General features: G+C 42.8%; 2 long non-coding RNA genes across 5 annotated transcripts in view; both read left to right on the top strand.

Moving 5' to 3' along the window:
- LOC101683144 overlaps positions 1-16,979 on the top strand; it is a 150,998-nt gene that overhangs the window by 108,376 nt on the left and 25,643 nt on the right. For 2 of the 4 annotated variants that reach the window (XR_006607541.1, XR_006607542.1), the window contains 2 exons: positions 3,858-3,913; positions 4,102-4,888. The exons of 1 other annotated variant lie outside the window; for it this stretch is intronic. This is a non-coding gene — a long non-coding RNA (uncharacterized LOC101683144). Of the gene's footprint in view, positions 1-3,857; positions 3,914-4,101; positions 4,889-16,979 lie in introns of those variants that run through there. One more of the 4 variants, XR_006607544.1, reaches the window with a different exon arrangement.
- LOC106005443 lies at positions 7,253-13,737 on the top strand. The gene is made up of 3 exons (XR_001178788.2): positions 7,253-10,203; positions 11,701-11,858; positions 12,014-13,737. It is a non-coding gene; the product is annotated as an uncharacterized LOC106005443 (long non-coding RNA).

Below are 16,979 nucleotides of genomic sequence, written 5' to 3'. Positions count from 1 at the left end.
TCCCTTCTTTGTTGAAAGCTCAATTTTATAATCTGGACAGTTGAAAACAGAATCCATTATCTTTTCCAACAACGCTTATTTCCCATAAACACAGAATTTTTGTTAGCTAGCTCACAGTAAATTTCACTCTAAAGGAGGTGCTGTTTCAAGGAGAATCAGTGGTTCTAAGGGATCTGGAGCAGCTCCTTTCCCCTCATTCTGCTCCCAGTTAGGTAAGCCTTCTGCTGGGCCACATTTTATATGTCGCTGCTTGGTCTGCAAAGCAGTATTTAAGAAAGACAACTACAGTTTTCTGGTTTCCTCTTCTTACATAGCTTGATTCTGCTTCTTTGAGCCCCTCTTCACCCTTATGTATGTTTTCTTGCGCTTTCAGTCTGACGTCCCTTCAAAAGGCAGTATAACGTGCACATTCCATACCAGCAGCCCTGAGAAACGACATTCTCTCGCACATTCCCTAAGTAGAAATGCAAGGAACGGGAAGAAAAATACCCTTAATTGTCAGGAACAAATGCAGTCCCTTGTTACTTCCTGATGGTTAGTTTTATAAAGGGGCTGTGGGATCATCTGCTTGTATGTTTGCTGAGATGTCATTCCATGCATTTAAGAGGCATTGATTTCCACTGGCAAATCATGGGGCTTGATTACAGAGAGGTAGCAGACCAGACTCGGGCTTAATTTATGAGTCCTGTTCACAGGTCTGTCATTTTCGTCCAACTAAGAAACTGATTTACTTAGTTTTTCCTTCCAAAAATGGAAATAGCCTTATTATTTTTATGACAGCTTTTCAGTGTATAAATGAGTCCAACCAAGTGAAAGTTGTAGCTGCATTGCAATATTATCAACTTGAGGGATACTTCTCTCCCATTCCACTGTGCTCCACAAAACTGACTTATTTACCTAAACTGACCACGGTAACTGACTGCTTTGCTATTGTAAGGGCCAATTCCTTTTTTTATACTGATGATGGGATAAAATGAGTATAAAGGGTACATATGATCTTCATTTTTATGAAATAATAAAGTATTAGAGTTGGTAGAGTTAGGAGACATGTTTCTAGTGATGAACACTTCTTTTCTCAAATTTAGCAGCTTTGCTTGTGAGTCTGTATTCCCCAATTGTTTGTTAGAAATTTCATTTCTGGGGTACCTGGGTGGCTCAGTAGGTCTGCCTACGGCTCAGGTCATGATCCCAGGGTCCTGGGATCGAGCCCTGCATTGGGCTCTCTGCTTGGCAGGGAGCCTGCTCCCTCCTCTCTTACTGACTGCCTCTCTGCCTACTTGTGGTCTCTATTTGTCAAATAAATAAATAAAATCTTAAAAAAAAAAAGAAAGAAAGATTTCATTTCTGCTTATATATGATACAGATTATAAGACACTCTAAAAACATTTCTGGAATGAGGCCCAATGTAAACCTATAGGTAAATAATATAAAAGATTGACTAATTTAACTAACTGGTTTGCCATTGTAGAGACTCAAATTCTTGACAGAATTACAGCCCCAACTGATAGGGACATATAGCTCTTAAGCCTTGAAGAAATTTAGAACCTTTAATAATCAGTTGATACAGCTTTTTTTTTAAATGATATATGGTAAGAGGTTTAAATATAAAAAATCACTTTGTACGGGGCGCATGGGTGGCTTAGTTGGTTAAGCATCCAACTCTTGGTTTCAGCTCAGGTCATGATCTCAGGGTCTTGGTATTGAGCTCTGTGGCGGGCTCCATGCCCAGCAGGGAGTCTTCTCAAAGATTTCTCTCCCTCTCCCTCAGCTCCTCTCCCGCCCCAAATAAATAAGTAAATCTTTAAGAAACTTCACTTTGTATATGACTGGGTTAAATCACTGTAGTTTTAGATATTTTGACTAGATGTTAAGTTCATCTGCCATAGTAGAAAACTTGAAGCTTCAGAGACCTGAAGATGAATTCTGTTTATTTCTAGTTAGGTGATCCCCCAAAACCCAACCAAAAGTACTGAGTCTTATCTGTACAATGGGACAACACTTGTTCTTCCTACCACGTTGGGGTGTAACAGGCATGGATGCTGTTGAAACCTGTAAAGAAGCGCATGTGAGATTTTAAAAGCAAATTTAGACATTTTCTGTTTTTACTGCTACCGTTTAACAACAGTTAGCTGTTCATTGTTTTATACATTGGAGTTTCCGGCCAAAACAGAAAGAGAAGGAAAAAGGAAAAGGAGATCTGCAGATTGGAGAAACACATTTAATCAACAAACAAAAATAAAAGACAAGCAGATGGTGAATACCTGAGCAGTCTTAAAAAATTATTAGTCTTTATCAACCTTAGCAAGGCCATCCAGAAAATATAATAGAAAATAAAACACACCAAAGGGAAAAAAAAACAATTCTTAAACTATAAAGTCTGTAGGAAATAACCCAACGAGTTGACAAAGTTGAAAGTTGAAAGAAAGTTGAAAACTCAGTTACACATTTTCAAAGAAGAGCAGGATAAATGGAAAGATATGCCACATCTTTGATATGTCAATATGTCAGTTTCCCTTAAGATTAACCTACAAATTCAATGTCAGAATTATGGCCAGGTTTTTTTTGAGGACTTCCACATACTTATTCTAAACTTTTACAAAGGAATGAAAGTTCGTGATGCCTAAGTCCATTCTGAAAAGGAAGAGCAAAAAGAAGGGATTCACCCTCCCAGATAAAACCAGTGTGGGACTGGTGTAGGAGCAGCCAGAAAAATCCATGGAAAAGAACAGGGAGTCAGAAATAGACTCACTTCCACATGGGAACCTGTTACAGAATAAACATGGCAACATAAATCAGGAGGGAAAAGACAGACCGCCTAAAACACTGATCAGTGATAGAGAAATAGTTCATTACATGAAAAAAAAAATAGATTGGTGCACTATCTCAAGCATATACAAAGGTAAAATCTGGTGTGAAAGTAAAATTATAAAGCCAATAGAAGGCACTAGAGGTGTTAAAGATTCTCAAAATGCAAACCATAAGTAGAAAATCTAGTCGATTTTCAGAATCCAGTTTGAAAGGTGTCCCTGGATAAGCCAATGGTTAAATGAAAAACTGGGAAAATATTAGTGGTACAGAGGTGAGCAGAACGCTGTGCACACCACTGGAGCTGGGAGCCCACTGCCAAGGACACCTGCCAGGTGATGTAGCAAGAAGAGAATGCCTCATGGCTAGAAGTGTGAATCTTGTGACTGTCATATTCATCCTCTCTGAGGCTGGGGCACGAGAGTGCTATGTCCAGGGGATTAAGAGACTCGGTGAACTAGCTTCCCGCTCCTTAGCTCCGTCCAGGGGTCACATAGGACTGGTGGGTGGGAAAGCCAAATGGGCCAGCTCTCTCCTGCAGGGCTCTGTGAGGCCTTCCATACCCAGGGGGCAGATTGGCCCCAAAGAGATGGTTTTGCTCATGGCCAACCTGCTCTCTGAAAGCAGAGCTTTGTTTTTTTCTGCTTTATGACCTCAGCTTCGGGGAAGGCTTTGGCTCCCCAAGTGTGGCCTGAAAACATGGGTGATGACGCACAGGGCAGAAAGCAGTCTGCTGTACTTGGTGGCAGTGACCTGAGCTGGATCCACTGCTTGAACCTGAGGGATGGATAAAGCAAGTCGGCCAGGGCCATCCTGCTGTTAGGGAAGGCATGGAAATTAATGGCAACTCTGTGCCAGGCATTGTCACCCACATCTTTTCCTTCATTTCCCTGGAAATCTGTGAAATAAACATTCAGAGAGGGAGAATCACCCACAGTTACCTGGCTTGTTAGGTGACCCACTGAGATTTGAACCCTAGGTCTGCTTGACTCCAAGACTCACTGGCTATTGTTTTGTTTTCCTTTTCACTGCCTTATACTCTATATCTGCAGACTCGGAGCAGAGTTGGGTTGCGGTGGGATGGATCTGTGGCTTAAAAGGACTCCAGGTAAGTCCCATCTGGGTCTGATCTTGGCAGGCCGTTCAGTTAGGCGATGGAAAGTTACATTTCCCAGAGCTGCTTCTGGACTTGTACCCCTGTGATCAGCTGATTTTAGGAATGGCTTTGATTTCTTAGCAGAAACTGGGTTCCTGTGAAATAATGACATTCCTGAAGTGTTGTGCTTTGTCATTCAGAGAAGCCCACAATTCCAGGAGATACATTACACACTATGGATGGAGTCCCTTATCCAGGAAGGAACCCAGGCCAGCCTTCCAAGACAGAAAGAGCTTGCTCTCAAGTAGAATTTCATTTCTCTGTGCTTCTGGGATCTGACAAGTGCTTTGAAGAACTGTCTTCATTGGCTGCTAACAGAGACATTTCTTGTCCACACGCCTGCAAGCGACTTTTTTGTCTGTGTGCTTGAGAGATCAGAGGTATTTTTTGTATTAGTGCTGCTGGAGGTCAGCTAGACTGCTGATGCTGCCTGTTCTTGCTCCCGTCTCTAAGGCCCATGACAATAATGGTAACGTCATGATAGTGATAATCACCAACCATTTGCATGTATTTGCTATGTGCCAGGCAATGTAATAAGCTCATTTGATGTTCACAACAATCTTCTGAAGTACATGCATTAATCCTAAAATTTGTATGGAACCACAAAAGACCCCCATATATCCAGAGCAACCTTGAAAAAGAAGATCGAAATTGGAAGTATCACAATCCCAGATTTCAAGATATCCTAATTTGAAGGGATACAAGCACCCCAATGTGTATAGCCGTATTATGTACAATAGCCAAATTGTGGAAACAGCTCAACTATCCATTGATTGATGCGTGGGTAAAGAGTATGAAGAGTATGTGGTGTTCATATACAATGGAGTGTTACTTAGCCATAAAAATAGAATGAAATCTTGCCATTTGCAATGATACGGGTAGACCTAGAGAGTATTATGCTAAGCAAAATAAGTCAATCAGTCAGAAAAAGACAAATATATAATTTCATACATTTGTGTTATTTAAGAAACAAAACAAACGAGCATAGGGGAAAAAAGAGAGAGAGAGAGACAAACCAAGAAACAGACTCTTAACTACAGAGAACAAACTGATGCTTACCTGAAGGAAGGGGGAAAGGGATGGGTGAAAGAGGTGACCGGGATTAAGAAGGGCACTTGTGATAAGCACTGGGTGTTGTATGTTAAGTGTTGAATCATGAAACTGTACAACTGAAACTACTATTACACTGTTAACTAACTGGAATTTAAATAGAAGTTAAATAAAAATATATACTACATAGCTATAGTAATCCAAACAGGGGGTGCCTGGGCGGCTCAGTGGGTTAAGCCTCTGCCTTCGGCTCAGGTCATGATCTTAGGGTCCTGGGGTCAAGCCCCGCATTGGGCTCCTTGTTCAGCAGGGAGCCTGCTTCCCCCTTTCTCTCTATCTGCCTCTCTGCCTACTTGTGATCTCTCTCTCTATCAAATAAAAAATAAAATCTTTTTAAAAAAGTAATCCAAATAATATGGTACTGGCACAAATATTGGCACACAGATCAATAGAACAGGATAGAGAGCCCAGAAATAAGCCAACAATTATATGGTCAGTTAATCTTTGACAAAACAGGAAAGAATATCCAGTGAGGATATTCTTTAACAAATGTCTCTTCAACAAATGTTGTTGGGAAAACTGGATAGCTACATGCAAAAAAAAAAAAAAAAAAAAAAAAAAAAGAAAGAAAAGATAAAAGAAAGGAAGGAAGAAACTGGACCATTTTCTTACACCATGCACAAAAATAAACTCAAAATGGATTAAAGACCTCAATGTGAGATCTGAAACCATAATAACCCTAGAAGAGACAAGCAGTAATGTCTGGGATATCAGCCATAACAGCATTTTTCTAGATTATGTCTCCTGAGACAAGGAGAATAAAAGCAAAAATAAACTACTGGGACTAGATCAAAATAAAAACTTCATTACTCACCAACAAAACTAAAGGATGACCTATGGAATGGGGGAAGATATTTGCAAATTATATACCTGATAAAGGCTTAGTATCCAAAATATATAAAGAACAGATACAACTAAATGCTAAAAAAGCAAATAACACAATTTGAAAAATGAGAAGACATGAACAGACATTTCTCCAAAGAAGATATGCAGATGGCAACTGACTCAAAAGAAGATGCTCGACATCTCTCATCAGCAGGAAAATGCAAATCAAAACCATCATGAGGTATCTCCTCACACATGTCAGAATGGCTAAAATAAAAAAACACAAGAAAGTGTTGGTGAGGATATGGAGAAACAGGAACCCTTGCCGCTGTTTTTAGCATGTGTGCTGCCGAAGCGAGCACAGCCCTTGCCTATTGTTGGTGGGAATACAATCCCATTGTAGCCACTGTGGAAAATAGTATGGAGGGTCCTCAAAAAACTTAAAATAGAATTATCATATGATCTGGAAATTCCACTACCAGGTATTTACCGAAAGAATACAAAAACACTAATTTGAAGGGATCTATGCACCACTATGTTAATTGCAGCATTATCTACAATAGCCATGTTATAGAGGCAACCCAAATGTCCATGATAGATGACTGGATAAAGAAGATGTGGTATATATATATGTGTATATACACACACACACACACACACACACACACAGTGGAATATTATTCAGCTATAAAAAGGAGTGAAATCTTGCCATTTGCAACAACATGGATGGATCTAGAGGTTATAAACTGCTAAGGAAAATCAGTCAGTTGGAGAAAGACAAATACCATATGATGTCACTCATATGTGGAGTTTAAGAAACAAAAGAAACGAACAAAGAAAAAAAGAAGCAAACCAAAAAACAGACTCAACTATAGAGAACAAACTTATAGGGGAGGTGCTTGGGGATTGGGCAAAACAGGTGAAGGGCATTAAGAGTACACTTATCATGATGAGTCCTGAGTAATGTATAGAATTGCTGAATCACTATGTTATATACCTGAAACTAATACAACACTGTGTTTGTTATACTGGAATTAAAGCTTTTAAAAAATCCTGGATCTAAAAAAACAAAAGTGTCTGAGTTAGACTAAACCTGATTAGAGGAAGTGTCTGAAGGCTTTTGGACTGAGTGTAGAAGCCTCCTGATTTTTCAGAGCTGGAATGATCACACAATTAATTTATGGTCCAAAACCGGGGCACTTTTTATTTTATTTATTTATTTAAAGATTTTATTTATTTGACAGACAGAGATCATAAGCAGGCAGACAGGCAGGCAGAAAGAGAGAGAGGAGGAAGCAGGCTCCCCACAGAGCAGAGAGCCCGATGCGGGACTCGATCCCAGGACCCTGAGATCATGACCTGAGCCGAAGGCAGCGGCTTAACTCACTGAGCCGCCCAGGCGCCCCCCGGGGCACTTTTTAAAGTAAAAGGAACATTTATTAGTATTTATGTTGGGACAGAAGGTGACTACCGGGTTATTGGAGAGCAGCCTGTGGCTACCCTTGGCATAGGCTTCCGGCGAATACATGAACAAGGAAGTCTTGGATTTCTTGGGCAGTGGCAGCTGGGGGATAATCAGAAAGGACAGACACCCCCAAGCCAGGACCTTCCATTTCCACAGGCTGGACCTTTGAAGAGGCTCTTCTTCACCTGTAATGGACTTTAGTCACAGGTGTTGAAATTCAATGGGCAGGGACAAAGTGACTAGTGAAAACATGCACTGACACAGCCCCTTGTTCCCTGACTCTTCTTTAGCATGACTCCTTTTTAAGAGACACCCAGCTTGGATAATGCTGTGTTTCTTGGAGAGCCACGAACCTGGCCCATTCCAGATGGGGAAGGAAACTGGATTTCACATACCCTGAAACTCTCTTCCCAGCACTTAAAAACTGCTATTCTGGTTTGCTCTGTGACCTTAAGCAAGTCACAACCTCTCCCTATGCTTTGGCTTTTCCTTTAGTGGAAATAAAATGGAAATAATAGTTACATGAGAGAAGAAAAATGATTCAAGATCTTCCAACCAAAGATGCCACATGGAACCAAGAGATATTATTTTTATGACAGTTATTAGCTGAGCTGCTTCTTGTCTCACCCCCTCTCATTAGGCCACGGGGCACAGAATAAACACAGGTTTGGCCAGTGACTGGTATTTGATGATGTTGGCACCAGAGATGAAGGAAGGAATTTCTCTCTAGTTTGTGTTTCACTTTTAACCTCCTCAAGCCTGGATCTCGGGTTCTCCTGGTATAGAAACTGGAGACGGGTAGGAATCTTAGCTAGTTGTTTCAGAGCAGAAGCAACCTATTCAGGAAAGCTTCAGATAATGATGCTATTAAAATATTGTCTATATTCCTTCCTTAATTCCTTTCATCAATAAACATTGAATGAGTGACTCTGTCTGCCACGTTCTGTTTCCCAAGCCTATAGCAAGATGCACAGCAAACATTAAACTTCCTGATGTTTGTTGAATCAAGGAATTTGTCAAGAGATGGAAGTTTTGGAGAGTTGGTCTCAGCTGCCATCTTGCATCTCCCTGATCTATCCTGACACTTAAGAAACATTTCTAAATGGAAAACTGCTCTTGTTACCCATTTCTGGAAGACCAAGACCAAACTTCTTAATATGGCATAGAAGAACCTTCGGGGTCTGGTCCCTCCTGTCCCATCTCTTACTGAGCCCCCTTTTAGGATTGCTTAGTTCCCACAGTTGACCTCAGCTTTCCTACAGGCCCCTGATGTATAGTAAATATCTTAGGTTTTCTGGGTATTTTGGTCTCTGTTGCAACTACTTAGTGCCACTGTTGTAATGTGAACAACCAGAGACAAAAGGTAAGTGACCAGGCATGGCTGTGTTCAGATAAAGCTTTATTTACAAAAACAAGTGGCGCGCTAGATCTGATCTGAGGGTTGTAGTTTGTTAATCTCTGCTTTAAGCCTTTGCGTACGCTATGCTTGCTCACTTGCCGACTTCAAAGACCTCTTCTTCCCTCTGTATCTGGCCATTATCCATTCACTGGTCACCTCAAGGCTGAGGCCTTGCTCTACTCCCCAGGGTTGCTTGTAACACTGTATTCTGTACATACCACTTGTTTATCTGTTTTTTTATTCCCCTCCTGTAACCTGATTTATTGAAATTGTATCCTTCATTCCTGCATTTATTCACTCATTCATTCCATAATATTTAATGGCTGCCCATTATGGGGCAGAGTTGACTTTTTAGTCTTTGTACAGCACCTAGCAGAAAGCCTGGCACCTAAAACATGCCTAATACGTGCTTGTTGAATAAAAATGATAGAATGCAATGAAGATGTCCATTGCCAAAGGTGTGTCTTTGGTGAAGGGCAAAGTGGGGCAATTGTCTTTACTGATTTTGAAACCACTCCATTGTGTAGAGCATTTGGTCAGCTGTTGTGTTTTGGGTTTTCCTAAAGATTTCTGTAGCCTGGTCTGGAATAGTGTGGTGGCCCCCTTGTCTTGATCTCCTTTCCCAAGTCCCTGGGGTCCTACTTTCTGGTGACACCCTATGGCAGGACGAAGAGTAGTGGTACCAGATTCAGAACCCCTGTGTGGACAGGTGACCAGATAGGGTGGATCGGGAATTTTGCTAACAAAGTGTCAACATTGCGCTGTGGGTCTCTTACTTTTACTTTTATTTTCATACAGAAGATCAGTTTTTGTCATTGCTTTCCGAGAGAGCAGGGCTATCTGGACTAAGGAGCTTAAAAGGCTCACGGCATAAGGGAGGATATTTGCAGGGTTTAAATCTACCCCCCAACCCCCCATCCACAATCCTCGAGACTGAGTCCAAGCTTAAATGTAAAAATGAAGCTGTTTGGTTACTCATATTAGAGAAATCATTTCATGGAGCCATGGAGCCCAAAACCATTTGAAGTAAGGCTTTTAAGCCGTTTTTTAAAATTTACAACCCATTCTAAATGTAAGCAGAACATGTATCGAATGGGTTGTTACCAGTAGAAACAAAATGACTTCATTCGGTTTTGACCTAGTCACATGTAGATTTTCAGTAGTAGCCAGGAAGTTTCTGTGTCTGTGGTCAGAGACAGAGAAAAGACAATGGTCACAGCTTGTTACAAAACAAACACAAAACCTCCACATGGTTTCTCATGTTACAAGAGTAAATAGGAAAGGAGCCCCAGCTGGGGATTGTAGCACAGAGTGCGAGTTGGGTAAACACTAAAGAAACAGGAGAATGTTTTGGGTCTCTTTACCTTTTAAATAGAAGAAGCCAGTGAAGGAAGTGGCAGCTGACCAGAATACGGGACTGTTGTTCACCGACTCACCCCACAGGTAACAGAGAATTAAATAAATCTAAGTTCCATGGTGATAGAGTCCTTTTCATGGGTGCATCTATAATTGGCCTCACCTGACAGTTTAAGACTGATTACTTTTGCGAGGAAACCATGGAGAGAAGACGTGATGTGCCTGTGTTTCAGAGGAGGAAGGGAGGAAGCAAGGTCATAAACAGATGTTTGGTTAACAAAAGAAAAATAAGGCATTGAGTGTTGCTAAATGACCAGGGCCATAAAGGGTAGTAAATACAGCAAAAGCTAAGTGGAGAATGTGCGGTATTAGTGAGCTAACTCCATTGCAACACTCACGCAGTTTGCTGGTAAGGAACTTCTGGTAAGTTCCTCATTTAGAGAGTTGTTGTCACAGTATATTTTGAATAGATTCACAATAATATCTGTATGTGTATGCATGTGTGCAGGCGTGTATGTGCTTAGGTGGGTAAGACATTGGTAAATGAGTTTCATAAATAAATGCACTGCTTCCCCGAGGCATTAAAGTTTAAATACTCTCTTTACTCTTGTTTCTGGCATGAACAAATATCTTACTTTTGTCAGTTCCCAGCCAAAGTTAAGTGTCACTATTTAACAATGTCTAGCAGAATTGAAGTTTACATATCCTTGGACTTTGCAATTCTACTTTAAGGCCCTGATTCATAGTTCTGTCCATACATATGTGCAAAAATATGTTTGTGGGACCAAAACTATCAGAAACCACTTATTTGCCTATAAGTAGGTGGCTGGGTAAATTTTGGGATATCTGTGCAATAAAATAGGTAAATCTAACTATTGGATTTACAATAAACTCTGCAATATCTTGTTTAGTTTCACTAAGGAACAGAGGGGGATGTGCAAGCAAAGGGGGTGTGCATATAGGCATGTGGCTTGTACGTACATAGAATATTTCTGGAAGGATACCCAAGAAATGTAATAGTGGATGCCTCTATGAAAAAGACTGGGCTTCAGAGGTGATTGAAAACTTACTTTCTACCTTCAAACTGTTTTGCACTGTGAAATTTTTATTGGCCATATACACAAATCATTTTTCAAAAAATAATTTGAATAGAAATACCTTTTTTAAAAACCTATTAATTAAGGCTTTATGGCTGGTGAGAACAGTGCCCATTGAAACAGATTAAAATCTACGGCCTGATTCACAGGCTAAAAATGGCTTCCAACACTACAGAAGAAGGCATCTTTCCCTTAAGCGTATATTGGGGAAAAGTATTTCAGTTAACTAATGAATAATAAGGAGCTCTGGTTTGGGCTGCTGTGTGTATGCTGACAGTCGGGAATCCTAGAGAGAGCTGTGTAAGGAGCCCAGAGCTTCTCCCGAGGAGTCACCCTGACATATGGTCTAACAAAACACTAATGAAAGCCTCCTAACTTCTCCTATATGCCGCTTCCACACCTCCCAAAGACTCATCATTGCCGTTTCTTTGCCTGTGGATGAATGCAGAATGCTTGGGAAGATAAACACCCATGGGTTTCTTTGCAGGAGCCAGTAACCGCCCCCCCCTCACTCCCAGGAGCAGATAAACTCGGTGGCCTTTAGAAACCAGTCACGTGACAGCAACCTAGCGACTTCCCTCTGAAGCTGGTCTCCTGGGCGGAAAAGTGGTTAAGTACAGAAGAACGGCCAGCACACATTTTTCTGTGAGACCTGCTGCTGAATCAACGCTCTGTGCTTTGGGGGAGGTTTCTGACAGGACTTCTTCACTTAACTTTTAAGAGCCTGTGTTATCTCTTGTAACGTTAGGCTTATTGTTAATTAACACTTCATCTGTCTTATCTTCTCTCTTCTCCAACAGGTTGCGTTGGGCTCCTTAAGTCCTAGACTGCTGTCTTCATTCATTCGTTTGTTCACTGATGGAGTGAATACTGAATGGGTAGCTAGCACACGTGTGTGGTTCGCTAAGGCCCCAGGGGATGCGAGGAAGAACAAGACCGCTTCCTTGCCTTCAAGGCCCTCAGAGCCTGTGCTCTTTTCCCAATCTCATAGTCTTATTCAGACTTCTGACCCCAATAGGGGCTCAAAAAGGTGCTTAGTAAATGTTGATGGGTAGAGAAATTGCTCCAGCTACAAACCCAGAATTGTGCCATGATATGGGGGTGGGGGCGCGTGTGCGTGGCTCACCTGTTTAAGGGTCTGTCTTTAGCTCAGGTCATGATCTCAGGGTCCTGGGATGGAGCCTGGCATCGGGCTCCCTGCTCCTTGGGGAGCCTGCTTCCCTCTCCTTCTGCCTCCTTCTCCCCCTGCTTGTGCTCTCTCTCTCTGTGTCAAATAAATAAATAAAAATCTTTAAAAAAAAAACCCTTTTTTTGTTTTTCTGAAGAACTTTCAGTAAATCTCCAGGCAATTCCTTGAGACATCTTCAATACTAGCATTTAGAAGTGAAATTTCTTTCTTGGATCAGCTGTTTCTAGTCCTGGGAATGGACTCTTTTAGGGTTGATGGTGAGGACAGCAATTGTTCTGGCCCAACAAGAGCCAAAGCTATGCTCCTTAGACTTTTCACACAGACAAATGCTACCTGCTAGCAAAGGACATGGGAAGAGAGAAGACAGTCAAAGCAGCTAACATTTCTCCAGCGTCACACGGCCTGGAATTCCATACGTTTTCTTCAGTTAGTGAACAACCTCCCAAGGAACATAATGATAACAATGTGGGGGAAAAAAAATAAACATTTTTGGTATTGGGTTGCTGGTTCATAGAAGACATGTAATTGTGTATATGTATGCATGCTTCCGTATGCATTTATGATTTAAAATTAAACATTTACTAAGCATTCTTCTACATGCTAGTTCCTGAAGAGGTATAAACCATAGTGTTCCTCTGTGCCTTCAAGGAGGTAAATGATATAAAGAAACACATCCAAAGTTAAATAACCACATGAAAATCATATAACAGGAACAGGTTTTTAGAGCTGGCTGGATCCACAGTGAATATTTAATCCAGATTTTCCTAAAATGGTATGTGTACATCATTGGTAGCCTGCACGATGGCTTGGATAGTATACGAACATTTTGAAACTTCATTAAGTAATTACTTTAATGCACATTAGAAAAGTCTATAACTAGCATAGCAAACCCTTGTGTATAAGGATATTACCGCTTACTGCACAGTTACATATGAAAGTGAATTGATTTAAAGATTATCTAAAGGAAAATATCAAATAAGTATGTCTAAAGAAGTGGTTCAGGCATGTGGTAATAATTCCACTGGTGTTCTTTGAAAGACCTGAGTGTGGAAAATGCAGGCAAGTTTCATATCTGGGTTGCAGTGAGGTTAAGTGAGTTGTCCAAGGTCAGGAAGGCAATGGAGCCCATAGGGCAGAACCTGGTCACCTGACTGGTCCTCAGCCCCCACATCCTCATTCAGTCACTACTTCCTATTTTGCAGATGAGGAAACTGGAGCCTAGAAAAAGCAGTCGTCTCTTTAAAGTGCACCAGCTCATATAAGAATCTGACTATAAATAGAAAGGAGGGACACCTGGTGGCTTAGCCAGTTAAGCATCCAACTCTTGGTTTCAGCTCAGGTCACGATCTCAGGGTCGTGGGATCGAGCCCAGCATTGGGCTCCACCCTCAACTGGGAGTCTGCTCAGGATTCTCTCTCTCCCTTGCCCTCTGCTCTTCCCCTGCTTTCTCTTTCTTTCTCAAGTAAATAAATCTTTTTTTTTTTTTAAGATTTTATTTATGTGTTTGACAGAGATCATAAGTAGGCAGAGAGGCAGGCAGAGAGAGAGAGGAGGAAGCAGGCTCCCTGTTGAGCAGAGAGCCCAATGTGGGGCTCGGTCCCAGGACTCTGGGATCATGACCTGAGCCGAACACAGAGGGTTTAACCCACTGAGCCACCCAGGTGCCCCCAATAAATAAATCTTTTTTTAAAAAGGTAAAAAGGGTAGAGTTGGCCTCAAGAAAAGTCAAAGTTAGTATTAATAGTGTGTTTAGTATGCATGCCAGTATGATGAAACTGTCATACATACTAATTTATGTTAATCTCTAAACCATGCGTCTTTTCATGAGGAAACTAAGGAACAAGATCAAATAAATAACTTTCCTAAGATTTGAATGTGCAGAGCCAGAATTTGAACCCAGGCACTCCAGCTGCAGAATTTGTTCCCTTGAACACTGGGCTCACAGCTCAGTGATCACCTGCGTAATAAGGGAAGGTGTGAACAAGGCAACCCGACCCTGGCTGACTTGGAAAGAATCTGCTCAGACAGTATTCTGCCCCGGTGCTCCCTTGTTCCACATTCCTCCATCGGCCCATTGTTCGTTTCATGGAAGGTGTGGTTTCTTCAAACTATCCCTTTTGACTGTGGAAAATCTCCTGAGAGGAATCAGTGATTACCAAAAACGACACTTTGGGAGAATCATTTGTCAGGTTACCATGATCACAATGATCAAGAAATAGTTTCGCTCCCCAAAGGGAGGAGAGCGGGGAGGCATGGGAGGGGAGTGGAGGGGAAGGATGATTCCGGGACGGGGGAGGGCTAAGAGGCACACAGGAGACGAGGCCCCCGTAGGATGAGCCCAGCGTGCCCCAGGGGGCCACCAGGTGTTGTGAAAGCCCTGCTGGTGGCCAGCGCTTGGCACTGCGCCTGGCACATAGCAGGTGCTCACCGGCTTTGTGGAGTGAATGGAAGCCTGGAAGGAAACAGAAGCCGAGCAGGGAGGCAGGCACGAGTACAGTGATTGCAGGTGACAGGGCATCAGACAAGCAGCCGACCTACTTTCCAAGGGCTCCAGGTGAGCGGAGGAGGAGAGCACAGCGCCAAATTTCCCATCACCAGACAAAGGAGCTGTGAGCACAGCATTCAGCGGTGCTCCCGCGATAAGCAGGACGCCTGACTTGCGGGGAGACTCCGTTTCCTTGTCGTCACGCCCTAGTTCCACCTTCTGGCCTAGACTCCCTCAGATGAAAAGCCCTCACCCGCCCTCCCTGTAGGGTGCTGTGCGGCAGGCCAGGGCCCTCTGGAGACCAGAGCCAGCCTCCCTGGCGCCCCTGCCAGAGGTGGCCGTTTTCTCTACCTCGCTGGCAGCTGCTGACCACTGAGCCACTCCGCGCAAAGGACTAGGGCAAAGAACTGCGGAAACCACGACCAAGTTCGGAGCCTGAAAATTCCTCCGGAGGCTGGGAGGAGAAACCTGGACGGGCCCGATGGTGCATTGCATAAGCCGTGTGTTCGCAGCGCCCCGCTGATGCGCGGGGCCCGGTGCCTCCCGAATTGCGCAACGCTGACGCAGAGAGGCCCTCCTTAAGTGTTGCAACATGACTCCACATCTTTATCAAAAATGTGAAGCATCCACCCAGCACATACTTAGAAAACACTAAAGCTCTTCTCCACCAGGTGGTTAAGGCTGCTTGATCCGGCTGACAGGAGAGAAGCCGCGCAGGGGGCAGGACTTACTGTAGCTCTTGGCCCACGGAGCTGAACACTCAGTACCTTGTGCCCCACTAGCCTTGGGCAGCGGCGGCCTCTGATAAAATGTCCTATTTTTTTTTGTTTGTTTGTTTGTTTTTCCTGGCAGCGTCATTTTGGGTTATAAAGGGCTCATTATTTCCATCCCATAGATCCATTCTTGCCGCTATTACATTCTCTTCTTGCTTTCGGAAATAAGCGAGAGATTGGTAAAATCATCACTGACGTGCCCTGTTTGTTCTGACCTTGAGCAGAGGCCGAATTTCCACATGGCTCATGCCGTCTACACTCACTGCCCCCTGGGAGAGATCGGCTGGAAAGGACTCCCCCAAAGCAGGGGATCTAATTCTATTTACACTAACGCACCCGCTGCCGTTAAATGCCAGCAAGTGGCCTGGACTTTCGCTCGCTCCAGTCCTGCAACCTTTACAGAGGACTATTGGGCAATCGTCAGAGGTTATAAAGTTGGAACGGCGTTCCCCTTGGATAGGTCGTTTTCCCCTACAGGACAGCTTAGAGGCAAATTTTATGAAGTATCAAGTAGCTGACTGAAAGCAGTATAAATAACGAAGGAGCATATGATAAAACCCAGAGCGGAACGCGCTCACGACAGGCGGAATGTGTCCGGGGAGCAGGGAACGTGCTTACTGTTATCAGCACCTGCGTGGAGCCCTGCACCCAGACACCATCCAGGAAAGGCACTGAACCGTGGACATGGTTATTAAGAGTCAATCTTAGAAAAATTATTCTATCCTTACTTTTGGCCACACAGTGGCCACACAGTGAACCCTGGGAGGGAACCTGCAGAGAGGCTGGCTGTGTTTAAGCATCATTTGCCAGTAGAGACTGATCTTTATAATGTAAACATCCTGAATTTGTCCAGGTCAGAGCCAGGGAACAAGCTTGCAAGCATGGTTTATAGTGGAGATAAACTGTGAGCGGTCACCATCGGGCAAAAGGAACCCCCAAATTAAGAATTTTTCAGGGGAAACATGGAAAGAGTTTTAATTCGGGGTTGTTTTCTTTCATTGTTCCCTATCTTCATTTTAGGAGGCATCACGGTATAAACCCTGTTTTAATGAGACTGATCAGGCCACAGCTGATTGGGTTATGAGAGGCCATTGAGCTCTCCAAAGCCAGTTTCCTAAACCAGCTGCTTTGTTAGACCTGTCCCCAGTGGCTAGAGCTGTTGACATTCTATAAGATAATCTTGTGTTCTTACAAGAGTGGGAGGAAGTTCTGGGAAGGAATGGTGTTAAGTTTGATGTAGAATGGAATTTAGTGAATATTTCCACTCAGAGACAACAAATTTCAAAGGCATCCCTTGTCCTGTCTGAGTGCAGCTTCCA

Source organism: Mustela putorius, unplaced genomic scaffold, assembly GCF_011764305.1.
Source record: "Mustela putorius furo isolate JIRA1106 unplaced genomic scaffold, ASM1176430v1.1 tig00000640_pilon_pilon_pilon, whole genome shotgun sequence".
NCBI classification, from domain to species: Eukaryota; Metazoa; Chordata; class Mammalia; order Carnivora; family Mustelidae; genus Mustela; species Mustela putorius.
The sequence above is the reverse complement of the archived record's forward strand: the minus strand, read 5'-3'. Positions and strand labels throughout refer to the sequence as shown.